Raw genomic sequence first — 22,502 nt, 5'->3', positions numbered from 1 at the left:
CTGCATTCAATGGGTTTATGGTGCAGATGGGACACCATGTGCACCTTACTGAATAACGGAAGTCGGTTAGTGATAAAGCTTCTTGTTTAGGTATCTACTTCATTTGCTTTACATGTTTAAAAATCTTTTTCCAATGGTCGCTAAAAATAATAAATGTGCTGCACAAATTGTGGAACATGTTTCTTCCCTCACAGCAGGGAGATTCCGTTTGATGACTGCTATGTTTGTTCTACCATCGAGTGTGATTTTGTCTGATAAGAGCCATCACTCCCAGCATTCTGTCTATTGGAGTTATTGGGAAAGACTTCTTTCTTTTGCTAGGTGCTTCTTTTGATTGATACCGTTATCACTAATATTCATCAATTTCACAGTGGAGTAATGTATTTGAATCGTGAAATGTGGTTAAGTGTTTGTTCTCTACAGCAGGGTCAGCTGGTTGTATGGCCTCAAAGCAGATTCTGCATTCAATGGGTTTTTGGTGCAGATGGGACACCACATGCACCTTAGTGAATAACGGATGTTCAGAATTTGATAAATCTTCTTGTTTAGGTATCTCCTTCATTTGCTTTATATGTTTAAAAATTTTATTCCAATGGTCGCTAAAAATAATAAATGTGCTGCACAAATTGTGGTACATGTTTCTTTCCTCACAGCAGGGAGATTCCGTTTGATGACTGCTATGTTTGTTCTACCATCGAGTGTGATTTTGTCTGATAAGCACCATCACTCTCAGCATTCTGTCTATTGCAGTTATTGGGGAAGACTTCTTTCTTTTGCTAGGTGCTTCTTTTGATTGATACCGTTCTCACTTATATTAATCAATTTCACAGTGGAGTAATGTATTTGAATCGTGAAATGTGGTTAAGTGTTTCTTCTCTACAGCAGGGTCAGCTGGTTTTATGGCCACAAAGCAGATTGTCCATTCAATGGGGTTTTGGTGCAGATGGGACACCATATGGATAAGGGATGTTTGGAATATCATAAATCTTCTTGTTTAGGTATCTCCCTCATTTGCTTTATATGTTTAAAAATCTGATTCCAATGGTCACTAAAAAGAATCAATGGGCTGCACAAGTTGTGGTACATGTTTCTTCCCTCACAGCAGGGAGATTCCGTTTGATGACTGCTATGTTTGCTCTACCATCGAGTTTGATTTTGTCTGATAAGAACCATCACTGCCAGCATTCTGTCTTTTGGGGTTATTGGGAAAGACTTCTTCCTTTTGGTAGGTCCTTCTTTTGATTGATACCGTTATCACTAATACTCATCAATTTCACAGTGGAGCAATGTTTTTGTATCGTGAAATGTGGTTAAGTGTTTGTTCTTTACAGCAGGTTCAGCTGGTTTTATGGCCACAAAGGAGATTCTCCATTCAGTGGGTTTTTGTTGGAGATGGGACACCACATACACCTTACTGAATAACGGATGTTCGGAATGTGATAAACCTTCTTGTTTAGGTATCTCCTTCATTTGCTTTATATGTTTAATAATCTTATTCCAATGGTCACTAAAAATAATCAGTGTGCTGCACAAATTGTGGTACATGTTTCTTCCCTCTCAGCAGTGACATTCTGTTTGATGACTGCTATGTTTGCTCTATCATCGTGTGTGATTTTGTCTGATAAGAGCCATCACTCCCAGCATTCTGTCTATTGGAGTTATTGGGAAAGACTGCTTTCTTTTGCTAGGTGCTTCTTTTGATTGATACCGTTATCACATATACTCATCAATTTCACAGTGGCATAATGTGTTTGAATCGTGAAATGTGGTTAAGTGTTTGGTCTTTACAGCAGGGTCAGCTGGTTGTATGGCCTCAATGCAGATTCTGCATTCAATGGGTTTTTGGTGGAGATGGGACACCACATGCACCTTACTGAATAACGGATGTTCGGAATTTGATAAATCTTCTTGTTTAGGTATCTACTTCATTTGCTTTATATGTTTAAAAATCTTATTCCAATGGTCACTAAAAATAATAAATGTGCTGCACAAATTGTGGTACATGTTTCTTCTCTCTCAGCGGAGAGATTCCGTTTGATGACTGCTATGTTTGTTCTACCATCGAGTGTGGTTTTGTTGGATAAGTACCACCACTCCCAGCATTCTGTCTATTGCAGTTATTGGGAAAGACTTGTTTATTTTGCTAGGTGCTTCATTTGATTGATACCCTTATCACTTATATTCATCAATTTCACAGTGGAGTAATGAATTTGAATCATGAAATGCGGGTAAGTGTTTGTTCTTTACAGCAGGGTCAGCTGGTTATATGACCACAAAGCAGATTCTCCATTCAGTGGGTTTATTGTTGGAGATGGGACACCACATACACCTTACTGAATAACGGATGTTCGGAATTTTTTAAATATTCTTGTTTAGGTATCTCCTTCATTTGCTTTATATCTTTAATAATCTTATTCCAATGGTCACTAAAAATAATCAATGTGCTGCACAAATTGTGGTACATGTTGCTTCCCTCTCAGCAGGGAGATTCCGTTTGATGACTTCTATGTTTGCTCTACCATCGAGTGTGATTTTGTCTGATAAAAACCATCACTCCCAGCACACTGTCTATTGGAGTTATTGGGAAAGACTTCTTTCTTTTGCTAGGTGCTTCTTTTGATTGATACCGTTATCACTTATATTCATCAATTTCACAGTGGAGTAATGTATTTGAATCGTTAAATGTGGTTAAGTGTTTGTTCTCTACAGCAGGGTCAGCTGGTTGTATGGCCACAAAGCAGATTCTCCATTCAATGGGTTTTTGGTGCAGATGGGACAGCACATGGATAAGGGATGTTTGGAATATGATAAATCTTCTTGTTTAGGCATTTCCTTCATTTGCTTTATATGTTTAAATACCTTATTCCAATGATCACTAAAAATAATCGGTGTGCTGCACAAAATGTGGTACATGATTCTTCCCTCTCAGCAGTGACATTCCGTGTGATGACTGCTATGTTTCCTTTACCGTCGTGTGTGATTTTGTCTGATAAGAGCCATCACTCCCAGCATTCTGTCTATTGGAGTTATTGGGAAAGACTTCTTTCTTTTGCTAGGTGCTTCTTTTGATTGATACCGTTATCACTAATATTCATCAATTTCACAGTGGAGTAATGTATTTGAATCGTGAAATGTGGTTAAGTGTTTGTTCTCTACAGCAGGGTCAGCTGGTTGTATGGCCTCAAAGCAGATTCTGCATTCAATGGGTTTTTGGTGCAGATGGGACACCACATGCACCTTAGTGAATAACGGATGTTCGGAATTTCATAAATCTTCTTGTTTAGGTATCTACTTCATTTGCTTTATATGTTTAAAAATCTTATTCCAATGGTCACTAAAAATAATAAATGTGCTGCACAAATTGTGGTACATGTTTCTTCCCTCACAGCAGGGAGATTCTGTTTGATGACTGCTATGTTTGTTCTACCATCGAGTGTGATTTTTTCTGATAAGATCCATCACTCCCAGCATTTTGTCTATTGCAGTTATTGGGAAAGACTTCTTTCTTTAGCTAGGTTCTTCTTTTGACTGATACCGTTATCACTTATATTCATCAATTTGACAGTGGAGTAATATATTCGAATCATGAAATGTGGTTAAGTGTTTGTTCTCTACAGCAGGGTCAGCTGGTTGTATGGCCACAAAGCAGATTCTCCATTCAATGGGTGTTTGGTGCAGATGGGACACCATGTGCACTTTTCTGAATAACGGAAGTTCGGAATGTGATAAAGCTTCTTTTGTTAGGTATCTCCTTCATTTTCTTTACATGTTTATAAATCTTATTCCAATGTTCACTAAAAATAATAAATGTGCTGCACAAATTGTGGTACATGTTTCTTCCCTCACAGCAGGGAGATTCTGTTTGATGACTGCTATGTTTGTTCTACCATTGAGTCTATTTTGTCTGATAAGAACCATCAATCTCATCATTCTGTCTATTGGAGTTGTTGGGAAAAAATTCTTTGTTTTGCTAGGTGCTTCTTTAGATTGATACCGTTATCACATATACTCATCAATTTCACAGTGGACTAATGTGTTTGAATCGTGAAATGTGTTTAAGTGTTTGGTCTTTACAGCAGGGTCAGCTGGTTGTATGGCCTTCAAGCAGATTCTGCATTCAATGGGTTTTTGGTGCAGATGGGACACCACATGCACCTTACTGAATAACGGATGTTCGGACTTTGATAAATCTTCTTGTTTAGGTATCTACTTCATTTGCTTTATATGTTTAAAAATCTTATTCCAATGGTCACTAAAAATAATAAATCTGCTGCACAAATTGTGGTACATGTTTCTTCCCTCTCAGCAGTGACATTCCGTGTGATGACTGCTATGTTTGCTCTACCATCGTGTGTGATTTTGTCTGATAAGTACCATCACTCCCAGCATTCTGTCTATTGGAGTTATTGGGAAAGGCTTCTTTCTTTTGCTAGGTGCTTCTTTTGATTGATACCGTTCTCACTTATATTCATCAATTTCACAGTGGAGTAATGTATTTGAATCGTAAAATGTGGTTAAGTGTTTGTTCTTTACAGCAGGGTCAGCTGGTTGTATGGCCTCAAAGCAGACCCTGCATTCAATGGGTTTATGGTGCAGATGGGACACCACATGCACTTTACTGAGACACGGATGTTCGGAATGTGACAAAACTTCTTGTTTAGGTATCTCCTTCATTTGCTTTGTATGTTTAAAAATCTTATTCCAATGGTCACTAAAAATAATCAATGTGCTGCACAAGTTGTGGTACATGTTTCTTCCCTCTTAGCAGTGAGATTCCGTTTGATGACTGTAATGTTTGCTCTACCATCGAGTGTGATTTTAGCTGATAAGCACCATCACTCCCAGCATTCTGTCTATTGCAGTTATTGGGGCAGACTTCTTTCTTTTGCTGGGTGCTTCTTTTGATTGATACCGTTATCACTTATATTAATCAATTTCTTAGTGGGGTAATGTATTCGAATTGTTAAATGTGGTTAAGTGTTTGTTCTCTACAGCAGGGTCAGTTGGTTTTATGGCCACAAAGCAGATTGTCCATTCAATGGGGTTTTGGTGCAGATGGAACACCATGTGCACCTTACTTAATAACGGAAGTTCGGAAAGTGATAAAGCTTCTTGTTTCGGTATCTCCTTCATTTGCTTTACATGTTTAAAAATCTTTTTCCAATGGCCGCTAAAAATAATTAATGTGCTGCAGAACTTGTGGTACATGTTTCTTCCCTCACAGCAGGGAGATTCCATTTGATGACTGCTATGATTGTTCTACCATCGAGTGTGATTTTGTCTGATAAGAGCCATCACTCCCAGCATTCTGTCTATTGGAGTTATTGGGAAAGACTTCTTTCTTTTGCTGGGTGCTTCTTTTGATTGATACCGTTATCACTTATATTAATCAATTTCACAGTGGAGTAATGTATTTGAATTGTGAAATGTGGTTAAGTGTTTGTTCCTTACAGCAGGGTCAGCTGGTTGTATGGCCACAGAGCAGGTTCTCCATTCAATGGGTTTTTGGTGCAGATGGGACACCACATGGATAAGGGATGTTTGGAATATGATAAATCTTCTCGTTTAGGTATCTCCTTCATTTGCTTTATATGTTTAAAAATCTGATTCCAATGGTCACTAAAAAGAATCAATGTGCTGCACTAGTTGTGGTACATGTTGCTTCCCTCACAGCAGGAAGATTCCGTTTGATGACTGCTATGTTTGCTATATCATCAAGTTTGATTTTGTCTGATAAGAACCATCACTCCCAGCATTCTGTCTTTTGGAGTTATTGGAAAAGACTTCTTTCTTTTGGTAGGTCCTTCTTTTGATTGATACCGTTATCACTAATGCTCATCAATTTCACAGTGGAGCAAATTTGAATCGTGATATGTGGTTAAGTGTTTGTTCTTTACAGCAGGGTCAGCTGGTTTTATGGCCACAAAGGAGATTCTCCATTCAATGGGTTTTTGGTGCAGATGGGACACCATGTGCATCTTACTGAATAACGGAAGTTAGGATTGTGATAAATCTTCTTATTTAGGTATCTCCTTCATTTGCTTTACATGTTTCAAAATCTTATTCCAATGGTAACTAAAAATAATAAATGTGCTGCACAAATTGTGGTACATGTTTCTTCCCTCACAGCAGGGAGATTCTGTTTGATGACTGCTATGTTTGTTCTACCATCGAGTGTGATTTTTTCTGATAAGATCCATCACTCCCAGCATTTTGTATATTGCAGTTATTGCGAAAGACTTCTTTCTTTAGCTAGGTTCTTCTTTTGATTGATACCGTTATCACTTATATTCATCAATTTGACAGTGGAGTAATGTATTCAAAGCGTGAAATGTGGTTAAGTGTTTGTTCTCTACAGCAGGGTCAGCTGGTTGTATGGCTACAAAGCATATTCTCCATTCAATGTGTTTTTGGTGCAGCTGGGACACCACATGAATAAGGGATGTTTGAAATATGATAAATCTTCTTCTCTAGGTATCTCCTTCACTTGCTTTATATGTTTAATAATCTTATTCCAATGGTCACTAAAAATAATCAGTGTGCTGCACAAATTGTGGTACATGTTTCTTCCCTCTCAGCAGTGACATTCTGTTTGATGACTGCTATGTTTGCTCTATCATCGTGTGTGATTTTGTCTGATAAGAGCCATCACTCCCAGCATTCTGTCTGTTGGAGTTATTGGGAAAGACTTCTTTCTTTTGCTAGGTGCTTCATTTGATTGATACCCTTATCACTTATATTCATCAATTTCACAGTGGAGTAATGTATTTGAATCGTGAAATGTGGTTAAGTGTTTGTTCTTTATAGCAGGGTCAGCAGATTATATAGCCACAAAGCAGAATCTCCATTCAGTGGGTTTTTGTTGGAGATGGGACACCACATACACCTTACTGAATAACGGATGTACGGAATGTGATAAACCTTCTTGTTTAGGTATCTCCTTCATTTGCTTTATATGTTTAAAAATCTTATTCCAATGGTCGCTAAAAATAATAAATGTGCTGCACAAATTGTGGTACATGTTTCTTCCCTCACAGCAGGGAGATTCTGTTTGATGACTGCTATGTTTGTTCTACCATCGAGTGTGATTTTGTCTGATAAGAACCATCACTCGCAGCATTCTGTCTATTGGAGTTATTGGGAAGGACTTCTCTCTTTTGGTAGGTACTTTATTTGATTGATACCGTTATCACTTATATTCATCAATTTCACAGTGGAGTAATGTATTTGAATCGTTAAATGTGGTTAAGTGTTTGTTCTCTACAGCAGGGTCAGCTGGTTTTATGGCCACAAAGCAGATTCTCCGTCAATGGGTTTTTTGTGCAGATGGAACACCATGTGCACCTTACTGAATAACGGAAGTTCGGAATGTGGTAAAGCTTCTTGTTTAGGTATCTCCTTCATTTGCTTTACATGTTTAAAAATCTTATTCCAATGGTCACTAAAAATAATAAATGTGTTGCACAAATTGTGGTACATGTTTCTTCCCTCACAACAGGGAGATTCTGTTTGATGACTGCTATGTTTGTTCTACCATCGAGTGTGATTTTGTCTGATAAGAACTATCACTCCCAGCATTCTGTCTATTGGAATTGTTGGGAAAAACTTCTTTCTTTTGCTAGGTGGTTCTCTTGATTGTTACCGTTATCACTTATACTCATCTATTTCACAGTGGAGTAATGTATTTGAATCGTAAAATGTTGTTAAGTGTTTGTTCTTTACAGCAGGGTCAGCTGGCTGCATGGCCTCAAAGCAGATTCTGCATTCAATGGGTTTATGGTGCAGATGGGACACCACATGCACTTTACTGAATTACGGAAGTTCGGAAAGTGATAAAGCTTCTTGTTTCGGTATCTCCTTCATTTGCTTTACATGTTTAAAAATCTTTTTCCAATGGTCGCTAAAAATAATTAATGTGCTGCACAAGTTGTGGTACATGTTTCTTTCCTCACAGCACGGAGATTTCATTTGATGACTGCTATGTTTGCTCTATCATCGAGTTTGATTTTGTCTGATAAGAACCATCACTCCCAGCATTCTGTCTTTTGGAATTATTGGGAAAGACTTCTTTCTTTTGGTAGGTCGTTATTTTGATTGATACCGTTATCACTAATACTCATCCATTTCACAGTGGAGCAATGTATTTGAATCGTGAAATGTGCTTAAGTGTTCGTTCTTTACAGCAGGGTAAGCTGGTTTTATGGCCACAAAGTAGATTCTTCATTCAATGGTTTTTTGTTGCAGATGGGACACCATGTCCATCTTACTAAATAACGGAAGTTAGGAATGTGATAAATCTTCTTATTTAGGTATCTCCTTCATTTGCTTTACATGTTTCAGAATCATATTCCAGTGGTAACTAAAAATAATAAATGTGCTGCACAAATTGTGGTACATGTTTCTTCCCTCACAGCAGGGAGATTCTGTTTGATGACTGCTATGTTTGTTCTACCATCGAGTGTGATTTTGTCTGATAAGAACCATCATTCCCAGCATTTTGTCTATTTGAGTAATTGGGAAGGACTTCTCTCTTTTTTTGTAGGTACTTTATTTGATTGATACCGTTATCACTTATATTCATCAATTTCACAATGGAGTAATGTATTTGAATCGTTAAATGTGGTTAAGTGTTTGCTCTCTACAGCAGGGTCAGCTGGTTTTATGGCTACAAAGCAGATTCTCCATTCAATGGGGTTTTGGTGCAGATGGGACACCAGGTGCACCTTACTGAATAACCGAAGTTCGGAAACTGATAATGCTTCTTGTTTAGGTATCTCCTTCATTTGCTTCACATGTTTAAAAATCTTATTCCAATGGTCGCTAAAAATAATAAATGTGCTGCACAAATTGTGGTACATGTTTCTTCCCTCACAGCAGGGGATTCCGTTTGATGACTGCTATGTTTGTTCTACCATCGAGTGTGATTTTGTTGGATAAGGACCACCACTCTCAGCATTCTGTCTATTGCTGTTATTGGGAAAGACTTCTTTCTTTTGCTAGGTGCTTCATATTGATTGATACCCTTATCACTTATATTCATCAATTTGACAGTGGAGTAATGTATTTGAATCGTGAAATGTGGTTAAGTGTTTGTTCTTTATAGCAGGGTCAGCTGATTATATGGCCACAAAGCAGATTCTCCATTCAGTGAGTTTTTGTTGGAGATGGGACACCACATACAACTTACTGAATAACGGATGTTCGGAATGTGATAAACCTTCTTGTTTAGGTATCTCCTTCATTTGCTTTATATGTTTAAAAAACTTATTCAAATGGTCGCTAAAAATAATAAATGTGCTGCACAAATTGTGGTACATGTTTCTTCCCTCACAGCAGGGAGATTCCGTTTGATGACTGCTATGTTTGTTCTACCATCGAGTGTGATTTTGTCTGATAAGAACCATCACTCCCAGCATTGTGTCTATTGGAATTATTGGGAAGGACTTCTCTCTTTTGGTAGGTACTTTATTTGATTGATACCGTTATCACTTATATTCATCAATTTCACAGTGGAGTAATGTATTTGAATCGTTAAATGTGGTTAAGTGTTTGTTCTCTACAGCAGGGTCAGCTGGTTTTATGGCCACAAAGGAGATTCTCCATTCAATGGGTTTTTGGTGCAGATGGGACACCATGTGCATCTTACTGAATAACGGAAGTTAGGAATGTGATAAATCTTCTTATTTAGGTATCTCCTTCATTTGCTTTACATGTTTCAAAATCTTATTCCAATGGTAACTAAAAATAATAAATGTGCTGCACAAATTGTGGTACATGTTTCTTCCCTCACAGCAGGGAGATTCTGTTTGATGACTGCTATGTTTGTTCTACCATCGAGTGTGATTTTGTCTGATAAGAACCATCACTCCCAGCATTCTGTCTATTGGAGTTATTGGGAAGGACTTCTCTCTTTTGGTAGGTGCTTTATTTGATTGATAACGTTATCACTTATATTCATCAATTTCACAGTGGAGTATTGTATTTGAATCGTTAAATGTGGTTAAGTGTTTGCTCTCTACAGCAGGGTCAGCTGGTTTTATGGCCACAAAGCAGATTCTCCATTCAATGGGGTTTTGATGCAGATGGGACACCAGGTGCACCTTACTGAATAACGGAAGTTCGGAAAGTGATATTGCTTCTTGTTTAGGTATCTCCTTCATTTGCTTTACATGTTTAAAAATCTTATTCCAATGGTCGCTAAAAGTAATAAATGTGCTGCACAAATTGTGGTACATGTTTCTTCCCTCACAGCAGGGAGATTCCGTTTGATGACTGCTATGTTTGTTCTACCATCGAGTGTGATTTTGTCTGATAAGAACCATCACTCCCAGCATTCTGTCTATTGGATTTGTTGGGAAAAAATTCTTTCTTTTGCTAGGTGCTTCTTTTGATTGTTACCGTTATCACTTATACTCATCAATTTCACAGTGGAGTAATGTATTTGAATCGTGAAATGTTGTTAAGTGTTTGTTCTTTACAGCAGGGTCAGCTGGCTGCATGGCCACAACGCAGATTCTGTATTCAATGGGTTTTTGGTGCAGATGGGACACCACATGAATAAGGGATGTTTGAAATATGATAAATCTTCTTCTTTAGGTATCTCCTTCGTTTGCTTTATATGTTTAATAATCTTATTCCAATGGTCACTATAAATAATCAGTGTGCTGCACAAATTGTGGTACATGTTTCTTCCCTCCCAGCAGTGACATTCTGTTTGATGACTGCTATGTTTGCTCTATCATCGTGTGTGATTTTGTCTGATAAGAGCCATCACTCCCAGCATTCTGTCTATTGGAGTTATTGGGAAAGACTGCTTTCTTTTGCTAGGTGCTTCTTTTGATTGATACCGTTATCACTAATACTCATCCATTTCACAGTGGAGCAATGTACTTGAATCGTGAAATGTTGTTAAGTGTTTGTTCTTTACAGCAGGGTAAGCTGGTTTTATGGCCACAAAGGAGATTCTCCATTCAATGGTTTTTTGGTGCAGATGGGACACCATGTGCATCTTACTGAATAACGGAAGTTAGGAATGTGATAAATCTTCTTGTTTAGGTATCTCCTTCATTTGCTTTACATGTTTCAAAATCTTATTCCAATGGTCACTAAAAATAATAAATGTGCTGCACAAATTGTGGTACATGTTTCTTCCCTAACAGCAGGGAGATTCTGTTTGATGACTGCTATGTTTGTTCTACCATTGAGTGTGATTTTGTCTGATAAGAACCATCACTCCCAGCATTCTGTCTACTGGAGTTGTTGGGAAAAAATTCTTTCTTTTGCTACGTGCTTCTTTTGATTGATACCATTATCACTTATACTCATCAATTTCACAGTGGAGTAATGTGTTTGAATTGTGAAATGTGGTTAAGTGTTTGGTCTTTACAGCAGGGTCAGCTGGTTGTATGGCCTCAAAGCAGATTCAGCATTCAATGGGTTTTTGGTGCAGATGGGACACCACATGGATAAGGGATGTTTGGAATATGATAAATCTTCTTGTTTAGGCATCTCCGTCATTTGCTTGATATGTTTAAAAATCTTATTCCAATGGTCACTAAAAATAATCAGTGTGCTGCACAAAATGTGTACATGTTTCTTCCCTCTCAGCAGTGACATTCCGTGTGATGACTGCTATGTTTGCTCTACCATCGTGTGTGATTTTGTCTGATAAGTACCATCACTCCCAGCATTCTGTCTATTGGAGTTATTGGGAAAGGCTTCTTTCTTTTGCTAGGTGCTTCTTTTGATTGATAACGTTCTCACTTATATTCATCAATTTCACAGTGGAGTAATGTATTTGAATCGTGAAATGTGGTTAAGTGTTTGTTCTTTACAGCAGGGTCAGCTGGTTGTATGGCCTCAAAGCAGATTCTGCATTCAATGGGTTTATGGTGCAGATGGGACACCACATGCACTTTACTGAATAACGGAAGTTCGGAAAGTGATAAAGCTTCTTGTTTCGGTATCTCCTTCATTTGCTTTACATGTTTCAAAATCTTTTTCCAATGGTCGCTAAAAATAATTAATGTGCTGCACAACTTGTGGTACATGTTTCTTCCCTCTTAGCAGTGAGATTCCGTTTGATGACTGTTATGTTTGCTCTACCATCGAGTGTGATTTTAACTGATAACCCAATCACTCTCAGCATTCTGTCTATTGCAGTTATTGGGGAAGACTTCTTTCTTTTGCTAGGTGCTTCTTTTGATTGATACCGTTCTCACTTATATTAATCAATTTCACAGTGGAGTAATGTATTTGAATCGTGAAATGTGGTTAAGTGTTTGTTCTCTACAGCAGGGTCAGTTGGTTTTATTGCCAAAAAAGCAGATTGTCCATTCAATGTGTTTTTGGTGCAGATGGGACACCACATGGATAAGGGATGTTTGGAATATGATAAATCTTCTTGTTTAGGCATCTCCTTCGTTTGCTTTATATGTTTAAAAATCTGATTCCAATGGTCACTAAAAAGAATCAATGTGCTGCACAAGTTGTGGTACATGTTTCTTCCCTCACAGCAGGGAGATTCTGTTTGATGACTGCTATGTTTGCTCTATCATCGAGTTTGATTTTGTCTGATAAGAACCATCACTCCCAGCATTCTGTCTTTTGGAGTTATTGGGAAAGACTTCTTTCTTTTGCTAGGTGCTTCTTTTGATTGATACCGTTCTCACTTATATTAATCAATTTCACAGTGGAGTAATGTATTTGAATCGTGAAATGTGGTTAAGTGTTTGTTCTTTACAGCAGGGTAAGCTGGTTTTATGGCCACAAAGGAGATTCTCCATTCAATGGTTTTTTGGAGCAGATGGGACACCATGTGCATCTTACTGAATAACGGAAGTTCGGAATGTGATAAACCTTCTTGTTTAGGTATCTCCTTCATTTGCTTTACATGTTTAAAAATCTTATTCCAATGGGCACTAAGAATAATAAATGTGTTGCACAAATTGTGGTACATGTTTCTTCCCTCACAGCAGGGAGATTCTGTTTGATGACTGCTAAGTTTGTTCTACCATAGAGTGTGATTTTGTCTGATGATAACCATCACTCCCAGCATTCTGTCTATTGGAGTTGTTGGGAAAAAATTCTTTCTTTTGCTAGGTGCTTTTTTTGATTGTTCCCGTTATCACTTATACTCATCAATTTGACAGTGGAGTAATGTATTTGAATCGTGAAATGTGGTTAAGTGTTTGTTCTTTACAGCAGGGTCAGCTGTCTGTATGGCCACAAAGCAGATTCTCTATTCAATGGGTTTTTGGTGCAGATGGGACACCACATGAATAAGGGATGTTTGGAATATGATAAATCTTCTTGTTTAGGCATCTCCTTCATTTGCTTTATATGTTTAAAAATCTTATTCCAATGGTCACTAAAAATAATCAGTGTGCTGCACAAAATGTGGTAAGTGTTTCTTCCAGCTCAGCAGTGACATTCCGTGTGATGACTGCTATGTTTGCTCTACCATCGTGTGTGATTTTGTCTGATAAGTAGCATCACTCCCAGCATTCTGTCTATTGGAGTTATTAGGAAAGGCTTCTTTCTTTTGCTAGGTGCTTCTTAAGATTGATACCGTTCTCACTTATATTCATCAATTTCACAGTGGAGTAATGTATTTGAATCGTGAAATGTTGATAAGTGTTTGTTCTTTAGAGCAGGGTCAGCTGGTTGTATGGCCTCAAAGCAGATTCTGCATTCAATGGGTTTATGGTGCAGATGGGACACCACATGCACTTTACTGAGAAATGGATGTTCGGAATGTGACAAAACTTCTTGTTTAGGTATCTCCGTCATTTGCTTTGTATGTTTAAAAGTCTTATTCCAATGGTCACTAAAAATAATCAATGTGCTGCACAAGTTGTGGTACATGTTTCTTCCCTCACAGCAGGGAGATTCCGTTTGATGACTGCTATGTTTGCTCTATCATCGAGTTTGATTTTGTCTGATAAGAACCATCACTCCCGGCATTCTGTCTTTTGGAGTTATTGGGAAAGACTTCTTTCTTTTGGTACGTCCTTCTTTTGATTGATACCGTTATCACTTATGCTCATCAATTTCACAGTGGAGCAATGTACTTGAATCGTGAAATGTGGTTAAGTGTTTGTTCTTTACAGCAGGGTCAGCTGGTTTTATGGCCACAAAGCAGATTCTCTATTCAATGGGTTTTTGGTGCAGATGGGACACCATGTGCATCTTACTGAATAACGGAAGTTAGGAATGTGATAAATCTTCTTATTTAGGTATCTCCTTCATTTGCTTTAAATGTTTCAAAATCTTATTCGAATGGTAACTAAAAATAATAAATGTGCTGCACAAATTGTGGTACATGTTTCTTCCCTCACAGCAGGGAGATTCCGTTTGATGACTGCTATGTTTGTTCTACCATCGAGTGTGATTTTTTCTCATAAGATCCATCACTCCCAGCATTTTGTCTATTGCAGTTATTGGGAAAGACTTCTTTCTTTAGTTAGGTTCTTCTTTTGATTGATACCGTTATCACTTATATTCATCATTTTGACATTGGAGTAATGTATTCGAAGCGTGAAATGTGGTTAAGTGTTTGTTCTCTACAGCAGGGTCAGCTGGTTGTATGGCCACAAAGCATATTCTGCATTCAATGGGTTTTTGGTGCAGATGGGACACCACATGAATAATTGATGTTTGAAATATGATAAATCTTCCTCTTTAGGTATCTCCTTCATTTGATTTATATGTTTAATAATCTTACTCCAATGGTCACTAAAAATAATCAGTGTGCTGCACAAATTGTGGTACATGTTTCTTCCCTCTCAGCAGTGACATTCTGTTTGATGACTGCTATGTTTGCTCTATCATCGTGTGTGATTTTGTCTGATAAGAGCCATCACTCCTAGCATTCTGTCTATTGGAGTTATTGGGAAAGACTGCTTTCTTTTGCTAGGTGCTTCTTTTGATTGATACTGTTATCACTAATACTATTCCATTTCACAGTGGAGCAATGTATTTGAATCGTGAAATGTTGTTAAGTGTTTGTTCTTTACAGCAGGGTAAGCTGGTTTTATGGCCACAAAGGAGATTCTCCATTCAATGGTTTTTTGGTGCAGATGGGACACCATGTGCATCTTACTGAATAACGGAAGTTAGGAATGTGATAAACCTTCTTGTTTAGGTATCTCCTACATTTGCTTTATATGTTTAAAAATCTTATTCCAATGGTCAGTAAAAATAATAAATGTGCTGCACAAATTGTGGTACATGTTTCTTCCCTCACAGCAGGGAGATTCCGTTTGATGACTGCTATGTTTGTTCTAACATCGAGTGTGATTTTGTCTGATAAGAACCATCACTCCCAGCATTGTGTCTATTGGAGTTATTGGGAAGGACTTCTCTCTTTTGGTAGGTACTTTATTTGATTGATACCGTTATCACTTATATTCATCAATTTCACAGTGGAGTAATGTATTTGAATCGTTAAATGTGGTTAAGTGTTTGTTCTCTACAGCAGGGTCAGCTGGTTTTATAGCCACAAAGTAGATTCTCCATTCAATGGGTTTTTTGTGCAGATGGGACACCACATTGATAAGGGATGTTTGGAATATGATAAACCTTCTTGTTTAGGTATCTCCTTCATTTGCTTTATATGTTTAAAAATCTTATTCCAATGGTCACTAAAAATAATCAGTGTGCTGCACAAAATGTGGTACATGTTTCTTCCCTCTCAGCAGTGACATTCTGTGTGATGACTGCTATGTTTGCTCTACCATCGTGTGTGATTTTGTCTGATAAGTACCATCACTCCCAGCATTCTGTGTATTGGAGTTACTGGGAAAGGCTTCTTTCTTTTGCTACGTGCTTCTTTTGATTGATACCGTTCTCACTTATATTCATCAATTTCACAGTGGAGTAATGTATTTGAATCGTTAAATGTGGTTAAGTGTTTGCTCTCTACAGCAGGGTCAGCTGGTTTTATGGCCACAAAGCAGATTCTCCATTCAATGGGGTTTTGGTGCAGATGGGACACCAGGTGCACCTTACTGAATAACGGAAGTTCGGAAAGTGATAATGCTTCTTGTTTAGGTATCTCCTTCATTTGCTTTACATGTTTAAAAATCTTATTCCAGTGGTCGCTAAAAATAATAAATGTGCTGCACAAATTGTGGTACATGTTTCTTCCCTCACAGCAGGGAGATTCCGTTTGATGATTGCTATGTTTGTTCTACCATCGAGTGTGATTTTGTTGGATAAGTACCACCACTCTCAGCATTCTGTCTATTGCTGTTATTGGGAAAGACTTCTTTCTTTTGCTACGTGCTTCATTTGATTGATACCCTTATCACTTATATTCATCAATTTCACAGTGGAGTAATGTATTTGAATCGTGAAATGTGGTTAAGTGTTTGTTCTCTACAGCAGGGTCAGCTGGTTTTATGACCACAAAGCAGATTCTCCATTCAATGGGTTTTTTGTGCAGATGGGACACCATGTGCACCTTACTGAATAACGGAAGTTCGGAATGTGATAAACCTTCTTGTTTAGGTATCTCCTTCATTTGCTTTACATGTTTAAAAATCTTATTCCAATGGGCACTAAGAATAATAAATGTGTTGCACAAATTGTGGTACATGTTTCTTCCCTCACAGCAGGGAGATTCTGTTTGATGACTGCTATGTTTGTTCTACCATCGAGTGTGATTTTGTCTGATGATAACCATCACTCCCAGCATTCTGTCTATTGGAGTTGTTGGGAAAAAATTCTTTCTTTTGCTAGGTGCTTCTTTTGATTGTTCCCGTTATCACTTATACTCATCAATTTGACAGTGGAGTAATGTATTTGAATCGTGAAATGTGGTTAAGTGTTTGTTCTTTACAGCAGGGTCAGCTGGCTGTATGGCCACAAAGCAGATTCTCTATTCAATAGGTTTTTGGTGCAGATGGGACACCACATGGATAAGGGATGTTTGGAATATGATAAATCTTCTTGTTTAGGCATCTCCTTCATTTGCTTTATATGTTTAAAAATCGTATTCCAATGGTCCCTAAAAATAATCAGTGTGCTGCACAAAATGTGGTACATGTTTCTTCCCTCTCAGCAGTGACATTCCGTGTAATGACTGCTATGTTTGCTCTACCGTCGTGTGTGATTTTGTCTGATAAGTACCATCACTCCCAGCATTCTGTCTATTGGAGTTATTGGGAAAGGCTTCATTCTTTTGCTAGGTGCTTCTTTACATTGATACCGTTCTCACTTATATTCATCAATTTCACAGTGGAGTAATGTATTTGAATCGTTAAATGTGGTTAAGTGTTTGTTCTTTACAGCAGGGTCAGCTGGTTGTATGGCCTCAAAGCAGATTCTGCATTCAATGGGTTTATGGTGCAGATGGGACAACACATGCACTTTACTGAGAAACGGATGTTCGGAATGTGACAAAACTTCTTGTTTAGGTATCTCCTTCATTTGCTTTGTATGTTTAAAAGTCTCATTCCAATGGTCACTAAAAATAATCAATGTGCTGCACAAGTTGTGGTAGATGTTTCTTCCCTCACAGCAGGGAGATTCCGTTTGATGACTGCTATGTTTGCTCTATCATCGAGTTTGATTTTGTCTGACAAGAACCATCACTCCCAGCATTCTGTCTTTTGGAGTTATTGGGAAAGACTGCTTTCTTTTGCTAGGTGCTTCTTTTGATTGATACTGTTATCACTAATACTCATCCATTACACAGTGGAGCAATGTATTTGAATCGTGAAATGTTGTTAAGTGTTTGTTCTTTACAGCAGGGTAAGCTGGTTTTATGGCCACAAAGGAGATTCTCCATTCAATGGTTTTTTGGTGCAGATGGGACACCATGTGCATCTTACCGAATAACGGAAGTTAGGAATGTGATAAATCTTGTTGTTTTGGTATCTCCTTCATTTGCTTTACATGTTTATAAATCTTATTCCAATGGTCACTAAAAATAATAAATGTACTGCACAAATTGTGGTACATGTTTCTTCCCTCACAGCAGGGAGATTCTGCTTGATGACTGCTATGTTAGTTCTACCATTGAGTGTGATTTTGTCTGATAAGAACCATCACTCCCACCATTCTGTCTATTGTAGTTGTTGGGAAAAAATTTTTTCTTTTGCTAGGTGCTTCTTTTGATTGATACCGTTATCACTTATATTCATCAATTTCACAGTGGAGTAATGTGTTTGAATCGTGAAATGTGGTTAAGTGTTTGGTCTTTACAGCAGGGTCAGATGGTTGTATGGCCTCAAAGCAGATTCTGCATTCAATGGGTTTTTGGTGCAGATAGGAAACCACATGCACCATACTGAATAACAGATGTTTGGAATATGATAAATCTTCTTGTTTAGGTATCTCCTTCATTTGCTTTATATGTTTAAAAATCTTATTCCAATGGTCACTAAAAATAATAAATGAGCTGCACAAATTGTGGTGCATGTTTCTTCCCCCTTAGCGGGGAGATTCCGTTTGATGACTGCTATCTTTGTTCTACCATCGAGTGTGATTTTGTTGGATAAGTACCACCACTCTCAGCATTCTGTCTAGTGCTGTTATTGGGAAAGACTTCTTTCTTTTGATAGGTGCTTCATTTGATTGATACCCTTATCACTTATATTCATCAATTTCACAGTGGAGTAACGTATTTGAATCGTGGAATGTGGTTAAGTGTTTGTTCTTGTTAGCAGGGTCAGCTGATTATATGGCCACATAGCAGATTCTCCATTCAGTGGGTTTTTTTGGAGATGGGACACCACATACACCTTACTGAATAACGGATGTTCGGAATGTGATAAACCTTCTTGTTTAGGTATCTCCTTCATTTGCTTTATATGTTTAAAAATCTTATTCCAATGGTCGCTAAAAATAATAAATGTGCTGCACAAATTGTGGTACATGTTTCTTCCCTCACAGCAGGGAGATTCCGTTTGATGACTGCTATGTTTGTTCTAACATCGAGTGTGATTTTGTCTGATAAGAACCATCACTCCCGGCATTGTGTCTATTGGAGTTATTGGGAAAGACTTCTTTCTTTTGGTAGGTACTTTATTTGATTGATACTGTTATCACTTATATTCATCAATTTCACAGTGGAGTAATGTATTTGAATCGTTAAATGTGGTTAAGTGTTTGCTCTCTACAGCAGGGTCAGCTGGTTTTATGGCCACAAAGCAGATTCTCCATTCAATGGGGTTTTGGTGCAGATGGGACACCAGGTGCACCTTACTGAATAACGGAAGTTCGGAAAGTGATAATGCTTCTTTTTTAGGTATCTCCTTCATTTGCTTTACATGTTTAAAAATCTTATTCCAGTGGTCGCTAAAAATAATAAATGTGCTGCACAAATTGTGGTACATGTTTCTTCCCTCACAGCAGGGAGATTCCGTTTGATGATTGCTATGTTTGTTCTACCATCGAGTGTGATTTTGTTGGATAAGTACCACCACTCTCAGCATTCTGTCTATTGCTGTTATTGGGAAAGACTTCTTTCTTTTGCTACGTGCTTCATTTGATTGATACCCTTATCACTTATATTCATCAATTTCACAGTGGAGTAATGTATTTGAATCGTGAAATGTGGTTAAGTGTTTGTTCTCTACAGCAGGGTCAGCTGGTTTTATGACCACAAAGCAGATTCTCCATTCAATGGGTTTTTTGTGCAGATGGGACACCATGTGCACCTTACTGAATAACGGAAGTTCGGAATGTGATAAACCTTCTTGTTTAGGTATCTCCTTCATTTGCTTTACATGTTTAAAAATCTTATTCCAATGGGCACTAAGAATAATAAATGTGTTGCACAAATTGTGGTACATGTTTCTTCCCTCACAGCAGGGAGATTCTGTTTGATGACTGCTATGTTTGTTCTACCATCGAGTGTGATTTTGTCTGATGATAACCATCACTCCCAGCATTCTGTCTATTGGAGTTGTTGGGAAGAAATTCTTTCTTTTGCTAGGTGCTTCTTTTGATTGTTCCCGTTATCACTTATACTCATCAATTTGTCAGTGGAGTAATGTATTTGAATCGTGAAATGTGGTTAAGTGTTTGTTCTTTACAGCAGGGTCAGCTGGCTGTATGGCCACAAAGCAGATTCTCTATTCAATGGGTTTTTGGTGCAGATGGGACACCACATGGATAAGGGATGTTTGGAATATGATAAATCTTCTTGTTTAGGCATCTCCTTCATTTGCTTTATATGTTTATAAATCGTATTCCAATGGTCCCTAAAAATAATCAGTGTGCTGCACAAAATGTGGTACATGTTTCTTCCCTCTCAGCAGTGACATTCCGTGTGATGACTGCTATGTTTGCTCTACCATCGTGTGTGATTTTGTCTGATAAGTACCATCACTCCCAGCATTCTGTCTATTGGAGTTATTGGGAAATGCTTCATTCTTTTGCTAGCTGCTTCTTTACATTGATACCGTTCTCACTTATATTCATCAATTTCACAGTGGAGTAATGTATTTGAATCGTGAAATGTGGTTAAGTGTTTGTTCTTTACAGCAGGGTCAGCTGGTTGTATGGCCTCAAAGCAGATTTTGCATTCAATGGGTTTATGGTGCAGATGGGACACCACATGCACTTTACTGAGAAACGGATGTTCGGAATGTAACAAAACTTCTTGTTTAGGTATCTCCTTCATTTGCTTTGTATGTTTAAAAGTCTCATTCCAATGGTCACTAAAAATAATCAATGTGCTGCACAAGTTGTGGTAGAAGTTTCTTCCCTCACAGCAGCTGCACAAGTTGTGGTAGAAGTTTCTTCCCTCACAGCAGGGAGATTCCGTTTGATGACTGCTATGTTTGCTCTATCATCGAGTTTGATTTTGTCTGATAAGAACCATCACTCCCAGCATTCTGTCTTTTGGAGTTATTGGGAAAGACTTCTTTCTTTTGGTAGGTCCTTCTTTTGATTGATACCGTTATCACTAATGCTCATCAATTTCACAGTGGAGCAATGTACTTGAATCGTGAAATGTGGTTAAGTGTTTGTTTTTTTACAGCAGGGTCAGCTGGTTTTATGGCCACAAAGGAGATTCTCCATTCAGTGGGTTTTTGGTGCAGATGGGACACCATGTGCATCTTACTGAATAACGGAAGTTAGGAATGTGATAAAGCTACTTGTTTAGGTATCTCCTTCATTTGCTTTACATGCTGAAAAATCTTATTCCAATGGTCACTAAAAATAATAAATGTGCTGCACAAATTGTGGTACATGTTTCTTCCCTCACAGGAAGGAGATTCTGTTTGATGACTACTATGTTTGCTCTACCATCGTGTGTGATTTTGTCTGATAAGAGCCATCACTCCCAGCATTCTGTCTATTGGAGTTATTGGGAAAGACTTCTTTCTTTTGCTAGGTGCTTCTTTTGATTGATACCGTTCTCACTTATATTAATCAATTTCACAGTGGAGTAATGTATTTGAATCGCGAAATGTGGTTAAGTGTTGCTTCTTTACAGCAGGGTCAGCTGGTTGTATGGCCACAAAGCAAATTCTCCATTCAATGCGTTTTTGGTGCAGATGGGATTTCACATGCACCTTACTGAATAAGGGATGTTCGGAATGTGATAAATCTTCTGGTTTAGGTATCTCCTTCATTTGCTTTACATGTTTAAAAATCTTATTCCAATGGTCACTAAAAATAATAAATGTGCTGCACAAATTGTGGTACATGTTTCTTCCCTCACAGCAAGGAGCTTCTGTTTGATGACTGCTATGTTTGTTCTACCATCGAGTGTCATTTTGTCTGATAAGAACCATCACTTCCAGCATTCTGTCTATTGGAGTTGTTGGGAAAAAATTCTTTCTTTTGCTAGGTGCTTCTTTTGATTGATACCGTTCTCACTTATATTAATCAATTTCACAGTGGAGTAATGTATTTGAATCGTGAAATGTGGTTAAGGGTTTGTTCTTTACAGCAGGGTCAGCTGGTTGTATGGCCACAAAGCAGATTCTCCATTCAATGGGTTTTTGGTGCAGATGGGACACCATGTGCACCTTACTGAATAACGGAAGTTCGGAATGTGATAAAACTTCTTGTTTAGGTATCTCCTTCATTTGCTTTACATGTTGAAAAATAATATTCCAATGGTCACTAAAAATAATAAATGTGCTGCACAAATTGTGGTACATGTTTCTTCCCTCATAGCAGGTAGATTCCGTTTGATGGCTGCTATGTTTGTTCTACCATCGAGTGTGATTTTGTCTGATAAGAACCATCACTCCCAGCATTCTGTCTATTGGAGTTGTCGGGAAAAAATTGTTTCTATTGCTAGGTGCTGCTTTTGATTGATACCGTTATCACTTATACTCATCAATTTCACAGTGGAGTAATGTATTTGATTCGTGAAATGTGGTTAAGTGTTTGTTCTTTGCAGCAGGGTCGCTGGTTATATGGCCACAAAGCAGATTCTCCATTCAGTGGGTTTTTGTTGGAGATGGGACACCACATACACCTTACTGAATAACGGATGTTGGGAATGTGATAAACTTTCTTGTTTAGGTATC

Source organism: Schistocerca nitens, chromosome 12, assembly GCF_023898315.1.
Source record: "Schistocerca nitens isolate TAMUIC-IGC-003100 chromosome 12, iqSchNite1.1, whole genome shotgun sequence".
Taxonomy (NCBI): Eukaryota; Metazoa; Arthropoda; class Insecta; order Orthoptera; family Acrididae; genus Schistocerca; species Schistocerca nitens.
Note: the sequence above shows the minus strand (reverse complement) of the source record.